The sequence below is a fragment of the Sphaerodactylus townsendi genome, linkage group LG08 (genome assembly GCF_021028975.2).
Source record: "Sphaerodactylus townsendi isolate TG3544 linkage group LG08, MPM_Stown_v2.3, whole genome shotgun sequence".
NCBI lineage: Eukaryota > Metazoa > Chordata > Lepidosauria > Squamata > Sphaerodactylidae > Sphaerodactylus > Sphaerodactylus townsendi.
The window spans coordinates 32,315,724-32,342,153 of NC_059432.1; the positions used below are offsets into that span (position 1 = coordinate 32,315,724).

General features: G+C 40.6%; 1 protein-coding gene across 2 annotated transcripts in view; it reads right to left on the reverse strand.

Moving 5' to 3' along the window:
* Nucleotides 1-26,430, reverse strand: part of PRKG1 (protein kinase cGMP-dependent 1) — a 916,981-nt gene that overhangs the window by 578,168 nt on the left and 312,383 nt on the right. The gene's annotated exons all lie outside the window — the stretch shown is intronic.

Here is a 26,430-nt window from a genome sequence, read left to right on the forward strand (position 1 = left end):
CTTCTATCTGGGATGACCATCCTCTTCCTCCGAGCGTGCAGCTTTGGGAGGGACGCACATGGAGCGGTGAGGGAGGTAGGGGACACCCGCCTAGCCAGCCAGATCAGCGGAATCAACCCTGGCAATCAATGGGGTGACAGAAGTCGCAGCCAGATCGCCCTCACATCCATAAGTTATGTTGCATATTGATATGACACCAAAAAGACTGTCTGTCACCACACAAATTCCTCCCTCTGAGATGTCAGCCCAGCAGCTGCCACTGAAAAACTGAAGGTCCATGCTAAGGCGGAACGCACAGCTTGAAAGGAGGGTTCAGTCAGTGGCAGGCTCTGTGAAGGTCTGAGGTGGCAAACTGGTAATCAGTTTAAAAAAAGACATCAAATCAGCACTTCAGACAAGCCTGTTTTTTCTGTGATGCTTCTAAAGGCAGGTAAGAGAAATCTAGTATCTGTGATTTTATTTTCAGGTAGTAAGAGAAGGATGAAACAAACATCCCCTGCTTGCTGTCAAGCCATTGAAAGTTAGGAAAAGGGGCTGTCTAAATTCCTGATGGGCCCCATTTGTTGCTCAAAGTTCTGAATGTCTTCAATATTTCTATATTGCCTCTGGGGAACTATATGGCTCCCACCAATTTATAGCTGTTTCTGGGACACATAGGTGAGACAAACAGGCACTGTTTCTCAACCTTATGTCCAAGCTTTGCATGGCAGCTGTTAAAACAGTGATTCTTACACAATAGTATTGTGGCCACTAGAGGTCCCTTATCAGTGTTTGTAAGTGGAGGGTGCACTTTTTAAAGTCTACTTTTTCCAGCCTTATCTGCCCTATATATTCTATACATTGCTACCCTAAGGCCTGGCTGGAGTCAGATGAAGCTGGCACGATGAGATCAGTAGAAGTTTGGACAGTGAGTAAGAAAGTTTTCATTTTTTGGTTTACAGAAGGTGATGAAAAAGAAACTTGCATTAGGCTGCTTTCAAACTAATGCTACTGGAAGGGGGAGGGTTCTTCCTTCCCAGTATGGAAAAAGAAGGTCACTAGGCTTCTCAGCTGCTGCTTCCCTTTCATTGAGCATCGTATGAGAAGCTGCACATGACTTTATTAACCCTTTTCTCTATTTTTCACAAACATTGTAAAGAGATTCTAACTGAAGACATGGAACTGTTTTATTAAAGACCTGAATGTAGAAGCTATTATTTTTAACATAATTTAATTTGTAGTCCACTTGGAGTTTAGGGAATAAGCTAGTATAAATTGCCCATTTACCTTGTAGATTATTACACAGAAAATATATATGCAGCATTTCAACACAAAAATTACTTATACATTCCATCCTGAACATCAGTATCTATGTTCTTAAAAGTAGAAGTCCTTCCAGAAACCAGAGCCTATGGTGTCATTTATACCCCACTGTTGAACAACAGCCTCAATTATGATCAATCAGTGCTTTTACTTAACCCAAGGAAAGGGTTTAATCCGAGGTCATTTCTGCACGGTCCAAGTTGGGCAGATATTTTATGAATCAATGGCCTGGTTGAGAACTTTTAAATACTGGCTGCATATCCATTATTTAAAAGATCACTCCAGTTTACTATTCTTGATGCTCTCTGATTCTGTGGTGTCTAGATGGCTGGAACTAAGGCTGATTCTGCATGGGTGGAAAAACAGCGGTATGAAAACAGTGTGAAAACAGTATAAACCCTTTTACACTGTTTTAAACCTTTTTACACCATTTTCACACCATTTTCACACCGTTTTCACACTGCTGTTTTTGGCCTATGCGGAATCAGCCTAATTGAGAACAAAATGATACTATTGGCTTATCATTAGATTCGTTGTACTTTCTCACCCCATCTGAGGCATACAGATGTCTGAAAATCAAGCTTCTACAACAAGAGTATGATATGATAGTCACTGCAAGAAAGCATGGTCCCCCTTAACTCTGCTCGTTCCTCTAAAACAAGGGCACATAGCCAATTATCTTTTTTATCTTTTAAATCCGAAACAAAGAAGAGTTATCTCTCTTGCCCGATTTAACATAATGTCCTCCATGCTTCTCTATAGCAAGTATAAACAAATAGATAAACAAAAAAGAATATGCCCAGGTAATTCAGGCCATATTGAGACACTAGACCACACTCTTCCTCACTGTGCAAGGTTTGCTAAAGTTAGGATGAACTAGACTCTCCTTATCCCACTCTTATTAAACAATTAACTGATACACTTAAGATCCCTCTAATCTCAGTGAATGTCGCTATTTTTATTAGATATTATACATATGTCTCTAGATGGACATTAACTCACTAAATGGTCTGTAATATTGTATATTTGATGTTTCATGTCTGTCAGAATTTTTTTTATAGCTGAAGTAACTTGAGTTTTTAGCTGTTTTTGTATTCTATAAATTCATTATAGGTACTCTGAATCTTTGTGCTTTTTCCTTTTTCTTCCTCATTAATTTTTTTTCAGAGCCAGAATTCACATAATTGATAATCTTAAAATGGAGCTAATTCAATTAGCCTATGGATAATTGCTTCTGGTTTTCTCCTCCTCCAGTTTTTAATTTTAATATTTTGTTCTAAATTAGATTGTTAGCCCATTAAGCAGACCCTGTCATTATGTGTTTCTTTGCACAGGTCTAGACTTTTAAATGCTTCTCTATTAGTATTATTATTCAAGACCCTTGAACACCCAGCCAAATACACACCATTATTAGTTCAATAATTCAATTCAAGGAATGCTGCATTGAGGAGCAATGCAGAATTGCAGAATAGGACCCAAATAATCCCCAAAGAAGGGAAAACCCTTAACATGCACACACTCTAGAAGGCCAATTTCAGCCATTCAATTATAATGGAGGCTGGTTTGAAATGTCTCATCTCATCTGTTGTTGGGCTCATGAGCCCATGAGTTTCCATTCTTATCTATGCAATATTTTAAGATGATTCATAAAGCCACAAATAATAATGGGGGAACTGCACCGAAGGGTCATGTAGCACAGAGAAAGTTTGCAGCTATTTGTATGAGTTGAAGAGGAAGTATATATGAATTTAAGGGCTAAGTGGGCAATCTCTCTCTCTCCCTCTCTTTCTCCCTCTCCCTCTGTGTGTGTGTGTGAGAGAGAGAGAACAAGCAAGACCTAGGAAATATGGCTGAGTAAATGAGAAGATGGATACTGGAATCCTGATATTAGTCTTGGAGCAACTGAAAGAGGAGAGTGAAAAAGCTCAAGGGGTGGCAGGCATTTCGTAGCTGGTTCCACCTCTTGTGGCAGCTGTTTTGTGGTGGTGTCCACCACAAAACGGGTGTCCACCACGCCTCTGTGTGTGTGTGTGTGAGAGAGAGAGAGAGAGAACAAGCAAGACCTAGGAAATATGGCTGAGTAAATGAGAAGGATACTGGAATTCTGATATTAGTCTTGGAGCAACTGAAAGAGGAGAGTGAAAAAGCTCAAGGGGTGGAAACACTCAAGAGATCTTTGTATTTCATCTGCAGAAAATGGCTTCAAGAAATCATGTATGCATGACCTGCCTGTACCTATTTCCACCTACCAGATAATGGCCACATGTAAACAATGTGGCTAAAGGTTACCCTGTCAGATCCTGAAAGCAAATCCTCAGCAGTGGCCCCTAAAACAGACACTAGTCTTCAACTGAGAAGGTCTCAAAACTATTGCCCCAAGAGTTATGGCAGCAGCAGAAGGTCCTGGCTGAGGTGGTCTGAAAGAGAACTGCCAGGCTAGATGTGTACAACTCCATCCCAGACCCAAGCAGTGAAAGCAATACTTCTTTGCAGAATCCTGGCCAAAGCTCAGTGCAGTCACAGGAGCTCAACACCAGCCAGAAGGGCAGCTAAGCCTGATTACTTCCCTGCCTGTTGAGCTGAGGCTTGGGAAGATTGTCTTGCAGGATCAGTCAGTCCACGAGGCCCAAGCCCTGTGTTCTGGTTCCTTGCTTCCAGTTCCAGTCTATGCTTTCAAGTCTCACTAGCCAGGTCTGAGAGTGCCACTCCAGACCACATCTGCCGTAGACTGCAGGACAGTACCTTGTCTTTGGAATACATCCTATATCTTTGCAAAGCTTATGTTTTTAAAGGCAGGGGAAAAAAGAACTACAATAATATCGTGGGCAGAAATAATTCACCACTTTGTTACCGATTTCTTTATCGCAAAATACACAATCCTGAATATACCCATACAAATGTAGTTCAATGACTCAATATTGCCTGTTATTTACTTTACTTTTGTGTTTTGTCTGGCAGCCTGACACCCAACACAGCAGCGGCACTCTTGGAGATCAAGCATCATAGTCCTTCCCAAGCCAAGCTGAGTGTAAAATTATTCATCTCTTCAGCAGACAGTGTGGTTAATTGTTCCAAAAGTACTTGACCGCACTTGATAAAAAGAGATTACCAGGCATGGGAGAAAGTTATTCACTGCTTCACTGCTAACCATTCACCATATGTAAACCTGAAAGGACTGAAAGAGCCCGGATAGTCCTTATAACAGGAGTAGGTTTTTAATCTGAGTCCTAACAGCTGGCATTCTGCATGCTCTGATGCACTGCAGGGTTCTTTTCACCCCTACATGCCTTGTTTTTAAAAAGGTGCTCTGCATATCTGTGTCTTCAGGAGTTGGAAGATTTATCCTACCAGCTGCTATGTAGTAACAGTGGAGGAACTAAGGCCAAAACAAAAAAGAAGTCAGAATAATGACAGCAAATGAGTACTACGAATTACTAAAAGGAGAAGCAACTGCTTTGGTAGTTTTTGAAACTGCAATTCTCTGCAATTTCAACTTTGCCTAATTTCCGGCCAATCTGATTTAATTTTTCTTAATAAATCAGAGGAGGCTGAATTCCATAGAAAGGCTAATTACCTTAAACAATGCTTGAAGAGATAATAGGTGTATACTCTAACCCACAGTTAAATGTGTTCAACGCTGATTTGCTTCATTCGGACTTTATCTAGTGTTATTCTTGTCCTGATTTCAAATCATCCTAAGAAAACCTGGCAGGTATGTTTGGTTGAGTCATCTGGTGAGCTTAATGTCTGCAAATGGATCTGATAATGTCTGCAAATGGATCTTGATTCTTCTGTAATCAAACCCAAAATTCCCTCCAGCAGGTCAAGGGTAAGGACGTGGCTCAATGGTGAGCATTTCCTTTGCATGCAGAAAATCTCAGGTTCAGTCCCCAAGCTCTCCCATTAAAAGGATCAGGCAGTGAGATATGAGGAAGATCTAAAACTCTGAAAAGTGCTGCCAGTTAGGACAGACTGTACTAACTTTTATAGGCCAACGCTCAGACTCAGTAGATGGTGGTTGTGTGTGTTTAAGCTTCCTCCTGGCACTTAAACTTGCTTAACAAGCTACAATGCTTTTGAAAAGGTTTTTTTTTTCCTGAAGAGCTTCTAGGGCTCTTCATTATTTATTGTTTATGCTGGCCACTTATATTAACACAGCCACTCACAATGCACACAGAATGGAGGAAAATCTGAGCTGATATTAGGAACACCTGAAGAAATTCCAGATGTCTTTTTCACCCTAACATGGCAATCAGAATATTTCAACTTGACTTCAGTGATTAATATACCAGCATTTACAAGGATTAAAGCAATTACTGCAAAATCAAACAAATGCCTCTCTTGTTCAGAAGGCAGGACTGCTGCTTTAGCAAAGTGGAAAAAGGCTGGGAACGCTTCAAGATTCTTGTTCATTAAATGAATGACAATTGACAATCCTGTACTGTAAACATGTAAAGGCTCTCCAACCCAGCAGCCAAGCAAACACATTGTGACGCAGGGGCTGATTATGCACGGCAAGCTTCCCGCAACCTGAAACTTCGCAGCAGAATCATTGTTTTGAGGCATGTTTGGTATTATTACCCGCTGGTTGGTTTGCAGCTGGGCAGGCATTATCCATCAGCTAGTTTTTTGCTTGTGTCCAGGGAGGGTGATCTCTGCTATCTCTGCTTGTTTTCATGGGTTTTCTATTGTGCATGTGTGCTTTAATTTTTAATTCCAGGTTGCTGATCATCCTTCACCTGATATGCTGTAAATGCCAAGTGTCAAGACTGGCAGCCTTTTCCCAGTGTGGTCTTGAATCACTGATTTCTTGTATGTAAAACTAGGAAGGCTGGCGACGTCCTCATTTGTTGATCAGTGAGAAGGAATTGAGACATGGGACAATATATGGGCAAATCAGGTGTTTAGAAGTTATTTTATTATTTTTTATTATTTATCTAGTATTATTTATCTAGTATTATTATTTATCTAGTATTATTTTACATCGATATATCAATATGAGAAATTAAAAATTTTAAAAGATCTAAAGATATACAGGAGGCATCTGTGGCTTTAACCCCAGGAATTTATCCATATCCAAGACTATTCATACCAGAGTTAATCTCTTTGATGTTCCAGATCAACTCAATTCCTAAACTGTACAATCAGTAGGGTGCATATTAGAGAAATCCTGCTTGCAACTGCCTTGATCCATCCTGGTGGCTTGCTTCTTGCAAAAGCACATGGCTCTATTTGCAACAGAAAACTTGAAAAATTCCTGAAATCAAAGAAGCCCTAAGAGTGTGCAACAGCAAAAGGCAATTTGGATTTCATATAACTTCCCATGGCTCCGAACTGTGCGACTGGCTGTGACTTTCTGCTGTCACAGCATGAGCAAAGAACAACTTCTTTGTCTCTGTCACACTCGCAGCACTAGGACATAAAAATTCTGTATGCGGTTATCAGTCTGACTTGGAGTGCATTTTCCTTCATCATTGCTGCAGCCTTCTTCCTTGTCATTTCATTAGTCACATGGTGACCTGTGAAGACCATGAAAAAGTAAGGGGCATGCAGGTTTCAGGCTGCCACTGTCTATGGATAAGTGATTTCTGTAATATTTCACTAAAGCACACTGACAAAGAGGCTTAGCAGACATATGACAACAATATCTTTCAGACCAGGCTGAAGCAAAAATAGGTCTATAACTCTCCTTGGCCAGCTCATCAAGAAAGATCTCCACCCTGCCAGCAAATGAATAGATCCTTACTTGTCCTACTGACAGTTGCTCAAAAACGTCAAATAAAAATTATTATCCTCAGAATATAAGCAGCTAGTTGCAACCACTGATTGAACAAAACAATAACAAGATTCAAAATCCTGATCTTCAAAATGTTCATAATTAAACTGCAGATAGTATATTTATTTATTTTGTTTATTTAAAATATTTTAGCTGCCTTTCTACATTACAGAACTTAAGGAAGCTAACAATATAAATAAAATACATAAAATGCTTATATATGATTGCCTAAGAGATGGCGTGTCTGATGACGAACGCCTAGCCAATGGGTGTACAGGACTCCTGACATTCCACCCTGTTCCCCACACACCCTCCCCCAACCCAGGAGCCTTCCCCAAACCCAGGATCCTACCCCAGTTTTTAGAACTGGGTATCAAGGAACCAAAAAAAATAAAAGTATTCCCAGTTTTCTGAGTTCCAAATACCAAACTGGGTTTTTTTCCAGAATTCTGATATTATTCAGCTCCGTTATTCCCTATGTGGGATCTTTACAGGGAACTATTGCTAAAGGCACCAAAATTGCCATGATGTTGCTGGTGTCTGTCAATTAAATAATTCCCAAGTTCCAAGAGAATTGGACAAAGCAATCCAGTTCTGTGAGCCCCTGGATAAGGTTCCCCCAGCTATCCTCCCATTTTTCCTATGGGGGGGAAATACCAAGTTTTCTCCAGGCCCAAAAGTAACCAAACACTCAAGAGCAAGCAAATCAACCACTGGCCAAAAGCCTCCCAATAGAAACAGAATGAACAAGTCCAAGAACAAATGCAGAAGCAGGAAATCTTGGCAGAATCACAGGACAGCATTGTAAGCCTAACCCCAAAAATAACAGATCAGAGAGTCCCACCCAGCAGCTAGTCAGAGTATTTTCCAAGCCAAATCAAATTGGAATGCTGTTGCAAGCCCAACAAATGTAAAACCAGAGAATCCAGCCCATTTACTACTTGAGAATCTAAGGCAATGTGAAATCTGAGAATCCACCACAAACCCAGTACAAACCAACTGCAGTGGTGAAGCCACCAGGGGACAGGGAAGGGTGCACAATGTACTGGGCGCACCGATTCTGGTCATGTGGGGGTGGAAAAATCCCCTCGGCCCCCCATGACCCCCATGCGGTGCCCCCGTCCCCCCTTACACAGTGCCCCCCACCCCCCACCCCCACTTACTTATAGGAATGGAACATCCCAGAGAAGAAGCCTGCCTGCGTTGCCTGGGCCTGTTGGGAACTAGTTCCCACCAGACCCAGGCAACGCAGGTAGGCTTCTTCGGTCTGCTCCTTTCCTAAAAGTAAGTGAAATGAAGTGCTGCAGGGGGCCACCAGGGGGGGGCGGAGGCCATGGGGGGCAAAGAAGCCAGAGTGTGCACCGGGTGCACTCTGGCCTAGCTATGCCTCTGACCAACTGTAGCAAAAAACACGTCTCACGACCAACAAAATCCATTTTAAAGGACTCAATCAAAGCCAAAACAACAGGAAAACATATGCCAAGCCCTGGGAAGACACAGAAGCATAGAAAAAAATAAAAGAAAAAAACATTTCTGGGAGTCTTAAGCATTCTTAAGTCTAATATTCCTGGTTACTCCCAAATATTTTTAGTATTTGGAGAGCTATTTCCTGGTATCCCCCTAAATCCCAGATACCTTCTGGATACCCAACTATATCGTGGAAATACCGATATTTTTCAGATATATATTTGGACATGATATTTCCGAAAGCACACACATAGGTAATGGCATGGTTTGTGTTATTCTCACATCATCATCTATTCACCAATCTGAATCCATCTGAAACTGTGGAACATTACATTTAATCCACTGTTATCCTGCCAAGAATTCAACCTATCCCCAAGATACAAGTAAAAAAATACCATAAATTGCACTGACAAAATAACTTTATTTATGTCTCTATATTTATTATATGTACACATACAATACACATTTCTCAGGCATGCATTCAGTGAGCCCCTTATGTTTGATGACCATCAATCAACACCTTAATGCTACTTTTAACTCCTATTTTCTGTGCATCTCTCTTTTTTTGAAGACTTGGAAGAGCAATTTAGTATGTAGGATTTCATTCCCAGGGAAAGGTGAACAATATAAAACAATTTTAACTATCAATAAGTTGTTGCAAAGTGGGAGAAGGTGCTACCTAAAATCCTAAATGCTCAAATCACACACACACACACACACACACACACACACACACACACACACACACACACACACGATTCTGCATGGCTCATAAGGTTTGCTCTCCTGGGGAGTCAACTAGTCCCAGTTTATGATCACTGAGCTAAAGTTACTTACTACAAAGTCCCATTAAAAGCAATGTGATTCCAGTAAGCCATGACTAGTTTGTTTTGTAGATTTTACTGGAATCCTTAGCTGGATCAGGGGCTGACCACATCCTTTGAGTGTTTATTTGCTGATGTGGTAAGATTTAGGTACAGAAATTTAGAAATTCATAAACTATTTTGGCAGCTCATGAATGAGAGCATTTTCAGTTCTAACAGTGGCATTGTAATCAGAGGTGTATCCTTCTGACTGCAACAATGGAACATGTTTCATTGCGCTGTGCCCACCACACTGATTTACATAAACAATTCATTGAGCCCCATATTAATGTAAAATTTGCTCTCTCCGATAAGGCCAAGATCCAGTTACTCCTCAATGATCACTGTTCTAAATGGACCAAAGATGTGGCAAAGTTCTTAGTTCTGGCATTGTCAAAACTCCAGTCATATCAATCTTGATTTTATTTTGGCTACCCTTATTTTGTAATTTTAACATATGTCTAATAAAGGTGATTGTACTGAATTGAATTGACTGAGTTTACAATTTTTTAGGCCCTTCTCACAATTGCCACTTTACTTTGCCCTGCCCTTTGATCTTTCTCCACAAAAGTCCACAAAAATTATTTTTAAAATCTCTTGGTTTCTTGGAGTACAACTGCACTGCATGGCGGCAACATCACAACCTTGTTAGTTCATAGTGTGTCAAGAGTACCGAAAACTGAAACTCTTTCTGCAGAAGTATACGAAAAGGAAATAGTATACGAAAGGGAAATAGTGAATGAATTTGTTACATGTGATGTTGGAATCCACCCCCAAACAGCATCAATTTCAGTGGTGTTTAAACTAGGGAGCCCAGATTCTCCTCTTAATTCCACCTTGAAGGGAGAATCTGGGGTCCCCAGTTAAAACAACATTGAAAGTGATGCTGTTTGGGGGTGGATTATCCCCCATCCTGAAAACACCATAACTTTCAATGTTTAAACTGGGGGCCTCAGATTCTCCCTTTAAATCCATGCTGAAGGAGGGGGGCTCAGTTTTTGCACCGGGCTCCATTTTCCCTAGCTATGTTTCTGCATAAGACTGAGTGGGTAGCAGCAAGTAAATTTAGATCATTAGATAATTCCAGCTCAGAAGAAGGTGAGTTTCACTGGAATTCAGACTCCATCACAGGAAAAAACTGAATTAGCAAGAAAGTCACATCCACTGATGTGACAATTCCAAAAGATTTGTGGGTTAGTATTTATCATCTCTGCTCAGGCATTTCCACTTACAAATGGAGGAATTCTGATCTATCAAAAATGACCTACTTAGAAGAATGAAAACAACATGTCAATGACAAATAGAATACAGCCTATTTGGCATCATCCTGTAAATCTGCAGCTCCCTCAAATGTAACTCTTAGAATCTGTACTTTCGTGCATGCAAAATAATGCACTTTCAATCCACTTTCACAATTGTTTGCAAATGGATTTTGCTATTTCACACAGTAAAATCCCGCTGCAAAGTGCATTGAAAGTGGATTGAAAGTGCATTATTCTGCATGTGCAAAAGGGCCCTAAGTACAGTAAGCACAGTCATGACATAATCGTATTGTCGTCCCTTCCAGGGTTCACTAGAGAAGGAGGAGGAGGAGAGAAGGAGAAGGAGAAGGAGAAGGAGAAGAAGAAGAAGAAGAAGAAGAAGAAGAAGAAGAAGAAGAAGAAGAAGAAGAAGAAGAAGAAGAAGAAGATTTATACCCCCCCTTTCTCTCCTGTAGGAGACTCAAAAGGGCTTACAAACTCCCTTCCCCCCTCACAACAAACACCCTGTGAGGTAGGTGGGGCTGAAAGAGTTCAGAAGAACTGTGACTACCCCAAGGTCACCCAGCTGACGTGTGTGGGAGTGCACAGGCTAATCTGAATTCCCCAGATAAGTCTCCACAGCTTAAACGGCAGAGCAGGGAATCAAACCCGGTTCCTCCAGATTAGAATGCACCTGCTCTTAACCATTACGCCACAGAGCAGAAAGGAAAAAGGGATACTCAGTAGAATATGACAGACTCGGTGTAACAAGAACTTATATATGGTTCTGCTGTTACATCTAAAATATTCCAGGTTTTCTACAGTGCCTTTTTTTAAAAGTAACATATGTGCCAGTTCTTCTTTAGTGGCATTCCAGAGATTCCAAAATTGTTATGCAGTGTTAGAATTTCACAGGTAAGAAGGTCAGTGCTAGTCCTCCTGGTCTCACCTACCAAAAAAACAGAATGACTGAGTAACAATATGAATAAGATTTCCAATATTATGTTCCATCCTCCACCAAAAGTCACCTGCTGCAATTACACCACTATCCAAAAGCCACAGGAAACGCTCTGCTTGGTATTTTTATGTGACTGGAATCCGATGAAAAGCACTCAAACAAAAATCATTGACATTTAAGGTGCCTAGAAAAGTGGTCTCTGTGCCTACTTGTAATATAAGTGTAATCAGGGATAAGAGGAAAATGAATCAACCACTCATTAATCAGTTACTAACCTAGTGGATAAAGACAAAAGATTAAGACAATGTGACCATGCTTATTAAAAACAGATATAGTTCCTGCATCAGCTGAAGTTGAAAGAAGGTGCTATTTGCCATGGAAAACACCTGAACCACCAACAGTAGGCCAGAATCCACTACCATCCAAACTATTAACTTCCTCCTTAGGAGAAGTATATAGTCTTCTTTTAGTTTCTTCTAATTAGACAGCAGCATAGTACAATATTCTACTATCCCTTCCTCTAAAGTTTAGAGGAAGGGATAGTAGTAGATTCTAAACAAATAGAATAATGGTAGCTATGAGAACAGTTTGTAGAACAAAAAGCACATCACATTTTTCCAGAAAGTTGGACCACAGTACAAACTTACTGTCTTGAGAAGTGTGTCAACCTAAATCCTTGGAGCTTACTGCATTGCAGGGACTATGTTATTATCTTTGTGTAAAAACAAAGAGATCAGATGAGAGATATCATAAAAATGACATGTTAGCATTCAGTGGCTGAAAGAGTTCATCTCTTCTCGGCAGAAGATCTGGTCATTTTGTCCAAAGGCAGAAAAAACCAAAGCATAACAATCCCTGATACCAGGAAAGATTAGCTGTGTAATTCTGTTCAGAGATATTTTAATGGAAGGTCATTAATGTCAATCAGTTTAAACTGGAGTAACTGCATAGGACTGTACCGTAAGCCACAGAAGTCTCTACTAAGAACTGGGGGAAGGTGGGAAGCAGTTATTGCCCTGATATAACTCAATGCCTAGTATAACCAAGCATGAGACTGAGGTCACTTTCAAATCAGGTGACTAGCTGGGTTTAGTTGCTAAATAGCATTGATGTGATTTTGTACACATTCTAGGTTTCCCCAGCTTTTTTGAAACCTATTCAAAACCTTTTTATTACAATCTTTTTGGAAAGATTACGGCAAAACTGGAATGTCTGTCATGTGGATAAGAATCTCTAGATATTTCTTGGTTTTCTCCCCACACACATCAGCACAACTTTCCATGCCCCAGCTTCCTAAGGCAACCATTTACTCTCCCCACACTACTGGGGGTGGGGGGAGACAAACCAATGATTTTCAAATCGCTACAGCTTTATAGTACATTATAATTCTCTAGCAATATGTGAATTACCAAGTTTAAAAACCCAGAAAAAAGCACCCCAGTTGCATGGGATGGAATGGCCAATTAGGGAGCCAAAGAGGAAAACATGGGGAAACTGACTATGTAGTTGTCCTGTTATTGCTGCACTTAATTATCAGATATAAAAAAATTCTGGGACTCATCACAGTATTGAATCCACTCAAAGCCTGTTTTAAGTGTGACGCTGAGTAAAATGGGCAGCCCAGACCGGAGGGGGGGCGCGCATTAGGTTTACCTTGGAGACCCCACCCAGAAGAGTCTGAGCCCCAAAGAGCTCTGCCACCCTAAAGCTGTGGGCCAGCATGGTTAGGGGTGGGATGTTCCTGGAGGCACAGCTGACTTTAGTTGGCTTCCACCAGGCTTTTGCCCTGACACAGCCCTCAGACTTAAGCAATGAGAACAGTGGATTCAGATTTCAGAAACCTTTAATAGGCACTGGAAAAAAACCCCAAAACATAAAAACTAATAAAGTTACAGTTAAAAGAACATTATTGCAAGGCATGCAAAACACATATTAAGAATGTGGCTACAGCTTCGGATATTTCTACCTAAGGATTATCTGGTAACATAATCATTTTTATTTTGTCTGAAAACGACGCAAATCCTGAAGGAAATAAACTGTGGTGTAAGTCCGTTTCCTCTGTGGGGCACAATGGATGGCAGGAGGAATTTTTTGAATGTCCTTTTTGCCTGTGCCACTCAGAGTCCTTTTGGAGGTATGTCGTCACTGCCTTTGCCACACTGTCTCTGGATACAGTGCAGCTCTCCCTCCTCCAATCTGGATTTCGCTGTAACATTGCTTTCTGAAGGTTGTAAACCTAAGAACACCTTCCTAGTAGTCATACTGAATTAAGGAGACGGGTTAACTTTTTGGTAGATGTGCAAAGGGGTGCATTCTTACTAGGATTTCATGCTAAGTGTTACTGTTGCTTTATTGTTTCATCATTCGTACGATGGCCACTTTTAATTGGTTCTAGGTTTTAAAGACAGATTGGAATGAGTCACGGTAGAGTTTTTAGCTACTAGTTTATACCATAGTTTGTTTTATATTCTCCTTTTTGTAACTTCAGCAGAATAGAATAGAATAAAACTATTTGACATCACACTATTTGTTTTGTAAGTTCCTCTGAGCAATTTTTTAAAAAGTAGAACAATGGGATATACATTGTGTAAATAGTTTTAACAGTGCTTTGAAAGGGAATGAGTGCTGTTTTTATCACACCAGGGACATCTGGCCATTTTGTATGCCACAGAAACAAGTTAATGCTATCCAGGGAGGGCCAAATTTAAATGAGAACATGGGATGCTGCAGACGTACGTTATTTTAGCTTAGTGTGAATCACATTTAAATTGGGCCTTTGAGAGCTCATTGGCAGAAAGTTGGAGATGTAATTTTAAAGGATATTCAGTTTTCAGTTATGCTTGCTGGTCCACCTCTTCAAAGTCAAGGAAGAAATGTTTTCTCTCTTTCTGTCTCTCATTCTGATTTGTAGTGGGGAGTATTTTTGCCTTACCCTTGGAGCCACAGGCACCAATACTCTCCACAGGCACCAATTTCAGGCATACAGTATTCTTCCAGCCTAGTTTTACCCTGATAGGGATCCTCCAGTAAACCAGATCTTTACCTAGGTGAGTAGCAGTCATCAAGTCTATGAAGATTCTGCATATGACGATTCAAGGGGGGGGGGGAAGGCCCTTGCTGGTGTCAATGTAAGTCAGCTGTGACTTGATGACAGTCAGTCAATCAGTTAATCTTTATTAGGCAAACTTGTTAAAAAGAATTTAAGAACAATCACTTCTCTAAAACTAACACCCAAAATTTGCAATACTTTGTAGAACTTGGAAATCATTACAATTAAGTATTTGTACCATTCTTAACTTCATATTTTTGGTACGTTTGGCTAATAAAAAACAGTCCTTTCTAAACAGATCACACTTCAGACAATCAAATAAAATAGGTTCCAAAGTTTCAACAGTTGTTTTACATACGGTACATTACAAACTCTATCAGACTATGGCATATAGTAACATTACCCATTGTTAAACAGTGCAACCTAGCCTCTCTGAGTTTAGGTGCTAAATCATTCAAAAATAAATTAAACAAGGGTGGTGCCAATATGCATCCTGGTTTTACACCAGTATTTATTGGGATTTTGATAGTAAGTTTGTCAATAGATGCACATTTTATTTGGCAAGGTCTTTTTATAATTGCAGCATCTAATTAATGTTAAGAAGACTTTGATCAATGCCCAAAAGTCTTAATTTATCCCAAAGCAGAGTTCTATTACCGAATCAAAAGCACCTTTAAGATCTAAAAAAGCCAGAAAGATTTTGGTGTTACCCTGAGTCTTATATTTGGACATGAGCACGCTGAGTAGCTTACAATGATCTAGTGTTGTAAAGCCCTTCCTAAATCCAATTTGTTCATGACTCAAGATAGTGTGTTCTTGTATCCAAGCTTGCAAGCGATTTACCAAATATCTTGCATAGAGATTCCCGACTACTGACAATAAACTAAATGGTCTATAGTTGGTGGGATCATGGGGATCTCCTTTCTTAAAGACTGGCATTATATGGGCATTCATTCAGGAGCTTGGTATAGTACCTGTATTATTGGTCAGATTGAATCAAAATAGGTGCCCACCAGTCAGCATGGGTTTTATAAACTTCAGTTGGAACTAAATCAGGTCCCAGAGATTTGTTATCTTTAAGCTGGAGAATTAAGGTTTTAACTTCATCAGCTGATACAGGGGGACACAAGAGTGTTTCTGTTAAGCAGCAAATATCGTGTGTGTAAGGGAATCTAAAGGGCCATTAAAAAGGGCAGTAAAGTATGCCTGCCATTGCAAGGGATCTATATTTGCAACGGGAGAAGTAGTGTGATAGCCCTTGGCAACAATAAACCAAAAACTCCTAGAGTCTTTTCTGAAAGTTGTTTGAATAAGTGATTTTCATTGGGATTGTATAATTTCAAGATGATTCTTATGGATGCATGCCAACAGGGAGCTCCTCAAGGTGTAATATAGGCTGGGTAAGATCTTTACATTTTCTACCATAGCATTTGGGTACATCTGCCTAAGAGTCCTCTTAATGTCCATAAATTTTTTATCAAAAAAAGTATGTTTTGCAGGTTTAGCTAGCAGTGGATATATTTTCTTGTTTGATGACAATGTTTTTTATTTTGTCAATTAATTTCTCAAATTGTTCACAGAAAACAGTTGAAGAAAAACTTGATGACACTTGACACACATATATGGCCTGCTTTTCCTCCAAGAGGGATCTATTGCAACTGCCATAATCTTCCTTCCTCCATTTTATCCTCACAGTAACAACTCAGTGAGATAGGTTAGGCAGAGAGAAAGAAACTAGCCCAAGGTCTCCCACAAGCCCACATGGTACAATGGGAGAGGACAATCAAAGGTCCGCCATGTTGGTTCCAGTGTCTGCCTGACCAAGCCTATGTGTTAGTGAATCTCATAGTAGTTCTATCATCTGTGTGCTTTAACCAACCATACTCCTTCAGGTTTATAACACTTTAGTGATAGGTCAATTACTGACTTTTTAAAAAACCCAAAAAGCCCTCTGATAGCAGTGGAAAGGATGGATGATTCAAGAAACTAGGCCAGGGAAAGTATGGGGGAACCTGCTATGTAGAGGTGCCATTTTCACTACTAATGCCCTGCATAACAACCTTATGACTGTGTGGAAACAGCCACAGATCCTGAAAAGCAATGACTAGCACATGGCATGAAACCAAAAGGTGACAACAGGTCTCTCACACACTTTCTAAAGGGCATTTTCGGTCTGTCACCATGTGTTCAATGTGGATTGGTGGATCTAGGGTTGGATACAAAGATGTCTGTGTGGTCAAGCTGGAATGTGGCTCTCAGGGTTGTGTAGAATTTTTGTAGCATTGAAATCAATGCATGTTGAATATGAGTAAGAAAGCAAATAAGAAATACTTCACTGTGTCAGACCAAAAGTTCATCTAGTCCAGCATCCTGCCTCCAACACTGGCCAGCTTTGTAATAGTGGAAAGCTTTATACTGTAGCTCTCAAGATTTAGAAAACTTTTAACTACAGACCACATTTTGTGAGCTTAGGCGAAATGGTTCATTTCTTCCAGCACTGGGATGATGTGAGACTTCTGTTGAACTTGTTCAACCATACAACATCTTAGGAAGTACATTATATGGGATTTTGAATTTGAGCCTGGAAGCTGGATCCTAATGAAGCTGTCTTGGAGTCATGTAATGACCTACTGTCCAGCCCCTGAATTTTATAATGACTTGGCTACAGGCTTTTTTCTAGCAGTATTCAGAATCTCTCCTTTTAGTGTCATAGAATCTGACCAATGTCATACCTGCTAACTTACTTAAATCCCATCCAAAGGGGCCCCCAAAAGGACTAGTGGGAGTGGCACTTACTCTGGTGGAGGGCCAGACACACCAGTTGTTTGTCACCCCTCAGGTCTGCCATGGCAGAACCTGGAAGTTCAAGCTGCAGCAGGGCTGCGCTGGTGTCCCACTTGGATGCTTGAGTAGGAGGAAGTGGGCTGGGGCATTCCCAGGGACAGAGCCAACTTTAGTCAGCTCTCTACTGGGACTGAGGGTCAGTCGTTCTGCGCACTGGCCCCTGCACATTCACCTGTCTTTCAGCGGTGTACTTTCAGAGGTGGGGTTTTTTTGGTGGTGGAGTGGTTCCAGACTTTTCCCCATTCCCATGTAACTACAAATCCCTTTTGGAGGTGGTGGGGCAGTGCTGCATTGGTGCTGTGGCCTGCTGCCTCTGGGTTTCGATGGGGCTGTCTGTCTCCTGAACTATATGTACCATTATCGTGTTCTCATTTTTTAATGTCCCTTAATTGTACTTTGTGAGCTCTGTGGAACAGAATGATAAGCTGAAGTACAGTAAATTTGATGGAAGTCAGTTTCCAGTAGCCAGCTCAAGACTGACTCAGCCTTCCATCCTTCTGAGGTCAATAAAATGAGTACCCAGCTTGCTGGCGATAAAGTGTAGATGACTGGGGAAGGCAAGAGCAAGCCTCCCATGAACACAGTCTGTCTAGTAAACATTATGATAGGATATCACTCCATATGTTAGTAGTGACTCGGTGCTTGTGCAGGAAACCACCTTTACCTTTTAACATAATTGTACATTGACAAATACATCATGTTGATTTATCCCAATTTATTTGCCTTTTTTCCTCCTGGTATTTAATACTTGACTGACTGAATTCTACCCTGATAAATCAGTACCTTTGAAAATGCTCACCCATATTCTTACTTTGCTCTGGATCAAATCAATATCACCCGAGATTGCATTTCTTTCTCCGTTTAACCATTTCCCCTCTCAGTAGATTCAATCTGGACTTGGCTACTTATTGTTTTGTTCTCTCTAAGGGCTGGGGGTGTGTGTAAAAATGAAGGCAAAGATAAACTGTCAGAGAGGGTGAAAAGAGGGAAGGAGTACATGACATATATTTTAAAAACACAAGTTCTATGGCAAATTAGATAGATATTTTATTACGGCCTTTTGGCCAGCCATTCTATGGCAAATTCATTTTTATCTCTTTGATGGCACTCCAATTTATTCCTCTCTGGATCAAATTATTGTTTTATGTCATGAATAGCAAAATTGGGATTTTAAAAATTTATTTATTTATTTATTTTATTCGATTTTATAGGTCGCCTCATCCCCGAAGGGCTTAAAAAAGTAATCTTGATTGAACAACTAAAACATATTTACTTTTTAGTGCAAAATTTAGAGATACTTCTACCCTGGCTACTTGGATTCTGCTTTGCTGCTGATTTGAAGTGCCTGCCCACATCCCCATTTTCACACAGCAGTGTGGTGCTCTTGTGTACCTTTTAACATTTCTCTGGCTTTGCTGGGATTTTTCTTAAATCTCCTTTGGTACTACCTTTTAGATAAAGTTTGGCTATTTCCCTATTTACCTGGTTTGACAGAACATCTTGTTTTTACTTTTTTTTCTCCATCACCAACCACCACTATCACTCCTGAGACTTACGAAGGGTCTCTCGCTGGCTTTCAGTCCCACACTTTTGAATGGTTGGGGGATCAGCCACAAATACCTCTTTCTTTATATATAAGCCAGAAATATATGGCATAAGAGAGGCTGATTGAAATAAAAGCTCTAAAGGGTTTTATTTGTCTCTTTTGGGGAAAGAGAAAAGTCAGGTTAGCAAGGTTTCAGAAGATTCATTTAGGAGGTAACAAAACAACAGGGAGGAAGAAACTTATGATGCTTAGAGACAATAGATATTTTGTAATCAATGTTGTTCCCAGAAAGCTGTTGATACTTTGGATAAATACGGAGATAACTAGGGGGTATTTTTCAGATTTGAAAACCCAGAACATTTCTAAAAGCTGAAAAAGCCGACTTCATTCAGATTTTTCAATTTTTTTCAGGTCTATAAAACCTAATCCCAACAAGCTGCTAGCTGCCTCCAAAGTCCATGTGGGTCTTGGAGATGGCAGGCAGTGTACAGCTGAAGTCCCATGTGGACTTCAGAGGCAGCAGAGCAAAGCTGAACACTGAGCTTGGCTTGGTTCAGATCAGTGCCACCTCCAAAGTCCATATGGACTTCTGAGACTGTGGCAGTATCCCAGACTCATCATATATACTAGAAAACAGTGAACTGTTTAGGGGTCTAATGTTAGAAAAAATATTTTTCTCTTTATCTACTAAAGGAACCTACATCAGAGGATTAGGGGAGTGAACAGCATAGCTAACTGTGCTTTCCCCCCCTCTTAAATTCATCATTAGCTCACGTAATGAACAATTGCTATTGTTTGCACTTTAAAATGATTACTATTTGTTATAATCAACAATTATATATTGCATTTTGTTCTTTTTTATTTGAAAACAGATGTTTTGAAACAGTTATAATTATGATAGTGGTTTTGCTTGTAGCAGGGAGAAGAGAAAGTGAAAGCAGGGCTTGAGAAAACACAACCATACAACAAATCTTGAAGCGACGTACGTTTGTCCGCTTTGTGCAGTAGATGCCTTGTGCATAATCGGCCTCTGCAGAGTTTTCAAGGTAAATAGTGAACAGAGATACTTTGAGATTAATACTGCTATCAAGGTGAGTGCCTGCTCCCTCACTGCTCAATTTGATGATTTTTAGATATTACTGAAGCCCATCCATGTTTGAGGGGTGTTTTTTCTTTTGTTAGACGAGTTCTTGAGCGGATTAGCAGATTAGATTTACCTCTGGCCCATTATCACTTATTTACTCAGGAAGGCCAAATGCACGATAGGAGGGGGAAGGGTGCCATGCAAGGGAAGGGGAGGGAGGAAGGGGAGGGAGTGAAGGGTGGCATGCAAGGGAGGGGAGGGAGGGGCATCTGGACATGGCCCACCCACCCTAGCAGAGGGAGGGGGAGGGGAGGGAGGGGAAGGAATGCCATGCAAGGGAAGGGGAGGGAGAGAGGGAGGGGAGGGGAAGGAGTAAGGGGTGGCATGCAAGTGTAGGGAGGGAGGGGGAGTTAGATCTCATCTAATAAAAGAAACACCCCTCGAACACCCCTCACACGCTATAAGTGTGCATATGCCTAAATCACATATCTGCTGCTCAGTGTTTAATGTGAGTTAACAACCACCATGCCTAGGCCAAAACAAGTTGAATTTTATGTGGATATGCCCTATGTAACGGTTACACACATGTCCAGATATACATCCAAGAGGTACAATTAGTAGATAAACATATATGAACCATAGAACAGAATCAAAGAGTTGGAAGGGGCCATACAGGCCAACTAGTCCATCTTCCTATGCAATACAGAATCTGCCTAAATCATTCCTAGCAAGTTTTTGTCCAGCTGCTGCTTAGAGATTACCAGTGAGCGGAAGCTTACCACCTTGCGTAGGCATCTTTCAACAGTTGAACTACTCTTCCTGTAAATTTATTTTCTTAATGTCCTGCCAGAACCTTTCTACTTGTTCCCCTTCCCACCGTGAAACTTCTCAGAGTCACATTTGAACTAACACATTATCTCTGATACAAAAAGATGATATGCAACCCCTGGGCTGTGAAACTACCCCTAAATAGCTGAGTAATATCAAATATTTAATAATTAATACCCAACATGAAGTATTCACTAAAGAGAAAATAACTTCAAGCACCCGAACTCTAAGCCACTCCAGCAGAGAGAAACCAGAAAGAGAGAAACAGAAAGCAAAAAAAAAGTTCATTATTTACTAGCCCTGAAACTACTGACTAAAACATCTAGTCTAGGCATTCATGCAGCTATAAAATCAAACAAAGGGACACAGGAGGGTCACATATCATGTGCCAGACAGGCCATAGAAGACCAAACATGAGCAGGTTTGTGTGCAGATAGAAGCACACTTTGGAAAATGACTCTACCCCCAGCTAGAGGGCAAGCAGCAGAGACTAGGGTTGTTAAGTCCCATCTGGGACATTCCTGGTGGGAAGGATAGGCTGAGACTTCAGTGAAGTACATCTACGAAGTGCCATCAAGTCAAATTATGATGACCCTTTGTGAGGTTTTCAAGGCAATAAACATTGGGCTTTTCCACACAATCCATTTAAAATGTTTGGAGGCAGGAAATAAAATGTTTCCTCCATGAAGTTCCACATTGTTTTTACCCTCAAATCTTTTATTTTCAGCTTCAAAACATTTTAAACTAATCTCCCTCTAAAGCAATTCTCTGGCCTGTTTATTTGCAGCATTTATTTGGGGGAGGGGACAGTCTTCAAAACATCAAGTATACAAGGAGTAGACAATGCAGCATGGGACTGTGAAGCACTGAAGCATCAATTGAACACAGAACTAAAAATAAAGAAGAAGAAGAAGAAGAAGAAGAAGAAGAAGAAGAAGAAGAAGAAGAAGAAGAAGAAGAAGAAGAAGAAGAAGAAGAAGAAGAGTTTAAATTTATATCCCCCCTTTATCTCCTGTAGGAGACTCAAAGGGGTTTACAATCTCCTTGCCCTTCCCCCCTCACAACAAACACCCTGTGAGGTAGGTGGGGCTGAGAGAGCTCCGAGAAGCTGTGACTAGCTCAAGATCACCCAGCTGGCGTATGTGGGAGTGTACAGGCTAATCTGAATTCCCCAGATAAGCCTCCACAGCTCAGGCGGCAGAGCGGAGAATCAAACCCGGTTCCTCCAGATTAGATACATGAGCTCTTAACCTCCTACGCCGCTGCTGGGAGGAAATCACAAAATGGCAATTGTTTCAAGGGGGTGAGTGCAAACAAAAAGTGGGAGAGAGATTTGCCTGGCTCTGAATAACAAACCTGGACTTCCTTGGGGGGTCTCCCATCCAAGCATTAACTATGGATGGCCCTGTTTGACTTCCAAGATCTGATGAGATCAGACTAGCTTAGGCTATCCTTGGGCATCAGAGTATAATGCCACAGAATCTACCATCCAAAGCAACCATTTCCTCCAGGGAAACTGATTCCCATAGTTTGGAGATCAGTTGTAGTTTTAAGAGATCCTCAGGTACCACCTGGAGGTTTGTCAACCCTAACACACTCGAACAGAAAAAAGATTGTTTTTTTCAGCTTTGAAAAGAGGGATGGTTTGTGTCAAATCACAACTACGTATGCTTCGGGGAATAAATATGCTTCTGAGAATAGTCCAAGCTTCTGGGAATAAATACACCTGGGAAGGAAGATTCCAGGCAGGAAAGAATGGATGGGTAAACTTAATCTGAGCTGCATGAACAGGAATTGCAGAGTGACTAGTCGAATGGTGGGAAATGAAACAAGGATAACTCAAATATGTGCACAGATCCTGCGTTTAAAGTAACGAAAATGCAAATTGTGACAGGTTCTGCTAGTAGCTAAATGCACACTGATTAATTACTCATGGTCCTTGATTAATGAACTGAATGCCAGGCACTGAGCGATGTAAGGTTTTTCTAGGTGACTCCCTGGGATGATTCAGCTCCAGTTAGCCTGATTGAATTAACTGCTGCCTCTGTTGGTTCTCTTCCTTTTGCTTCTGCACTGGGCAAAAGCCCGTTTATTTCTTTTAAGGCAAAACATAGAAGCACATATCAACAAATGAAAGGGAGAAGAACAAATGGGATTATTCTGGAAGTATTACTCCAGTTCTGCTATTTAACATGTGTTGGGAGTGGCTGACAGAGATACAAATACTTCTGGGTATCTGGGAGGTTTTTTCCTCCATGAATCAAATGAACTTCAATGGGCTGGTGTAGACAACCATTATAAACCCCTACACACACCATGACTGCTATCAGAAATGGTTCATGGGTGTTAATTTTAAAAAAAAACAGGTCTTTTTTCACATTCATTCTGTGAAAACCATATTATTAGATTGTTCCCAATTTATTGACTTACTTCACCTGGTATTTCTTTTTCTTTTTGTTATTTATGGTTTTAGCATGTTGTTATTGGTTTTATCTGTGAAGTTTTTAATATGCATATTGTACACCACCCAGAGCCCCTCGGGTGCGGGCAGTATATTAAATTGAATAAATAAATAAACAAACAAACAGTGGAATACTGAAGATTTCCTAATCAAGTATAAATAAATAAATAATTAAAAAGAGAGATTCTGGAAGAGAATTACATGTGAGGAAAGACAAATAGAATGTATACTATACATAGCAAATATAGAGTTACTTCCCAACAGTTCTGTACTGGATGTATCAGGAACCATCAAGATCCAAGGCTGTAGTTGGAGAAGTTTCTGACTGAGATTCCCTTAGTAATGTGATCCTAAGGGGCAGTTATGAAAGTGTTAATACCCTTCTGTGTATGGGTATGGCATATGTTTAATTCAACGTGGCTCCTAAGGACAAAATGGAGTCCAGGCAGAAAACAGTTGGCACCTAAGAAGGGTTGACTCAAACACTAATATTATCATTCCTTCCCACACCCTTAATGAAATGCAGGCTATAGAACAATGGGTCTCCTGCCAAAAACTACTAATCTTAACAGGACAGATGTCATTTTCCCCCTCTGAAAATGCCCTTTGAATAGAACTATTACTATACTCTTTTTCGCAAAAAGATTACAGTAAATTTACATATTAATTCACCATTTCCTGGACCTTCTTGGTAGTAGAATGCTCCGCTGGGACCCTAGTACCTACCAATTCTTCTGGGTAGGCACCAGGACTCCCATGGAGCATTCTACTATTTTTTAAAAAGGTCGAGGAAATGGTGAATTAATGGACAAATTTACTGTCATCTTTTTGTAGAAAAAAGAGTAACATTCTTCTAAAGAACCCATTCCTTAGTAGAGATTACCATTCAGAAGTCTCTGGGAACACACAGAGACTCATCAACACATGCTTCTCATGAGGCACACTCATCATCATTGCCTCAGGATACATTTCACCCTATACATTTGGAAGTAAATTGCACCTGTATGTGTCTTGGTTCTATCCGTACAGCAGAGGCTGTCCTTGTCTCCAAGTTAATATAGCTGGTCATCCACTGCTCTGTGCTCCTTGGTCTTCTGGACAGGTAATGCATCATCCCAAACCAATTCCTTCTCTGTAACCCTCACTCCACTCTTTATTTTCTTAGGCTTTGTATGTTTGCAGCCCTCTTTCTTTTTAATAAAATCCTCTTTTCTTTAGGTATAATTTTCTTCATTATTTCTGGATCTAGTCTGTTAAAGAAGGATGCTATTATACACGGGTGTAGAATCCCACCATTGCCCACCTCTTGCTAAGCTGCCAGCTATCCTCTAATTCCTTCCAAATTAACTATTAGAAGGCAGATCACCAATTTGGGTAACACTTTGATCAAAGCTCATCACAAGGCACAAAGAGGCCAAATAAATGACTATCTTTTGCTCCCTGTTCCCCTTTCCCCTCCAACTTAACTGCCTCATTTTCTTCCTGATATTTATTAGACTGTAGAGATATTTCTTCTTTAAAACCTGCGTTTACTGACCAGTTGGGTTTCGACAAAAAAGTGTTCTTGCTATTACACGAGGATTGAGCTTGCTTTCCTGGAGGGAACTGTTTGCAAATCTCATACTGAGTTATAGAGCCCCAGTGAGAGAGCAGCATGTACGTGAACAAGCATTATTTAGACAACATATATGTGTTATATTGAAAATGGGAGGAAAGTCTAGTATTTAGCCACTCACAGGGCAATCTGGGCTGGAGGAAGGAAGGTGAATGCCCTTCTGGAGATGGCACAGGCTTATCCCAGTGGACATGCCCTCTCTGGAGCACTTATGCTGGTGGAGAGGCAAACCTGCCAGTACCTGGCACCAGAGGGATCCTGAGATGTCTGGCTGCAGCTTCCAGCTCCCTGCCGGCATGCCCACACTGCCCAGAGCTTCATTGACATCCCAAGAGCATTTTGGGGGGCAGGGATGACCTTAGTCAGCCTCCAGAGTCCTCTCAGCCTCTGTTCATTGACAGTTCTGCTGGAAAAAATATACTGCATTTTTCATGGCATATCTTTTGGTAGGATTTTTAAAATCTTTTTGGGATTCCCTTTGGAGTGGGCACAGCACTAAAGCAGCTCTGTCCCTACCTACCTGACAGCTCTGGATTGAGCTGTTAAAACCACAAAAGGAAGTTTCAATACAAATCAGCAGTGTCTCTATAACAAAGATTCCCAATGTGATGCCGATAAGCACCATAACATCCACTGACACCTTTCCTGGTATTTGCCCAGTGTTTCTAAATAGTGAGTGGGGCTAGGTCGGGCTTTTGCCCAGCAGGGCTTCTGACTGGTCACTGGAGATCTCATTATGCAGATTTTTTAAAACATTGCTTTGGCAGCGGCCGCCATCACAGCAAGAGGATCTTTACTGTATGATTGAGGGGAAGCTGTGTATTTGCAATTTTTTAGAATATCATTTTAAAAGGCTTCCTGTTTAACCAATCATTTGCCTTAAATGCTGAAAATTTACCATTACAGTTTTGCACAACCTCAGCCCCTGAAATTTTATGGTTGGCTCCACCCCTTGTGGCAGCCATTTTGTGGTTGTGTCCATCACCTTGTGTCAGAATTCCAAAGGAGCCCACAGACCTAAAAAAGTTGGGGACTCCTGATCTATAGCATGTATTGTCTTGGATCCTTATGAAAACATAGGCATTATGAAAACACTATTTGACACATATGCCTCTAAAATGTCAAACTTCATTCTTAGTCGCTTCAATATATTTCAAAACAAAATCCCATGCAGTTCAAACAAATTAAATTTGTGCAAACAGCATCCTTTTTACTAGCCCTTGCAAAAAAAAAAGGAATTCCTGTTGGATTATAACCACAGCACAATCCCACAGTTGAGACTATAACTACAATCTAGACTATAACCACAATCCCACAATCAAGAAATCTTAAAACTACTACCTTCAGCCACTTAACAGAATACCAGAAAAGTGACTGGAGTGGAAATAACTGCAGG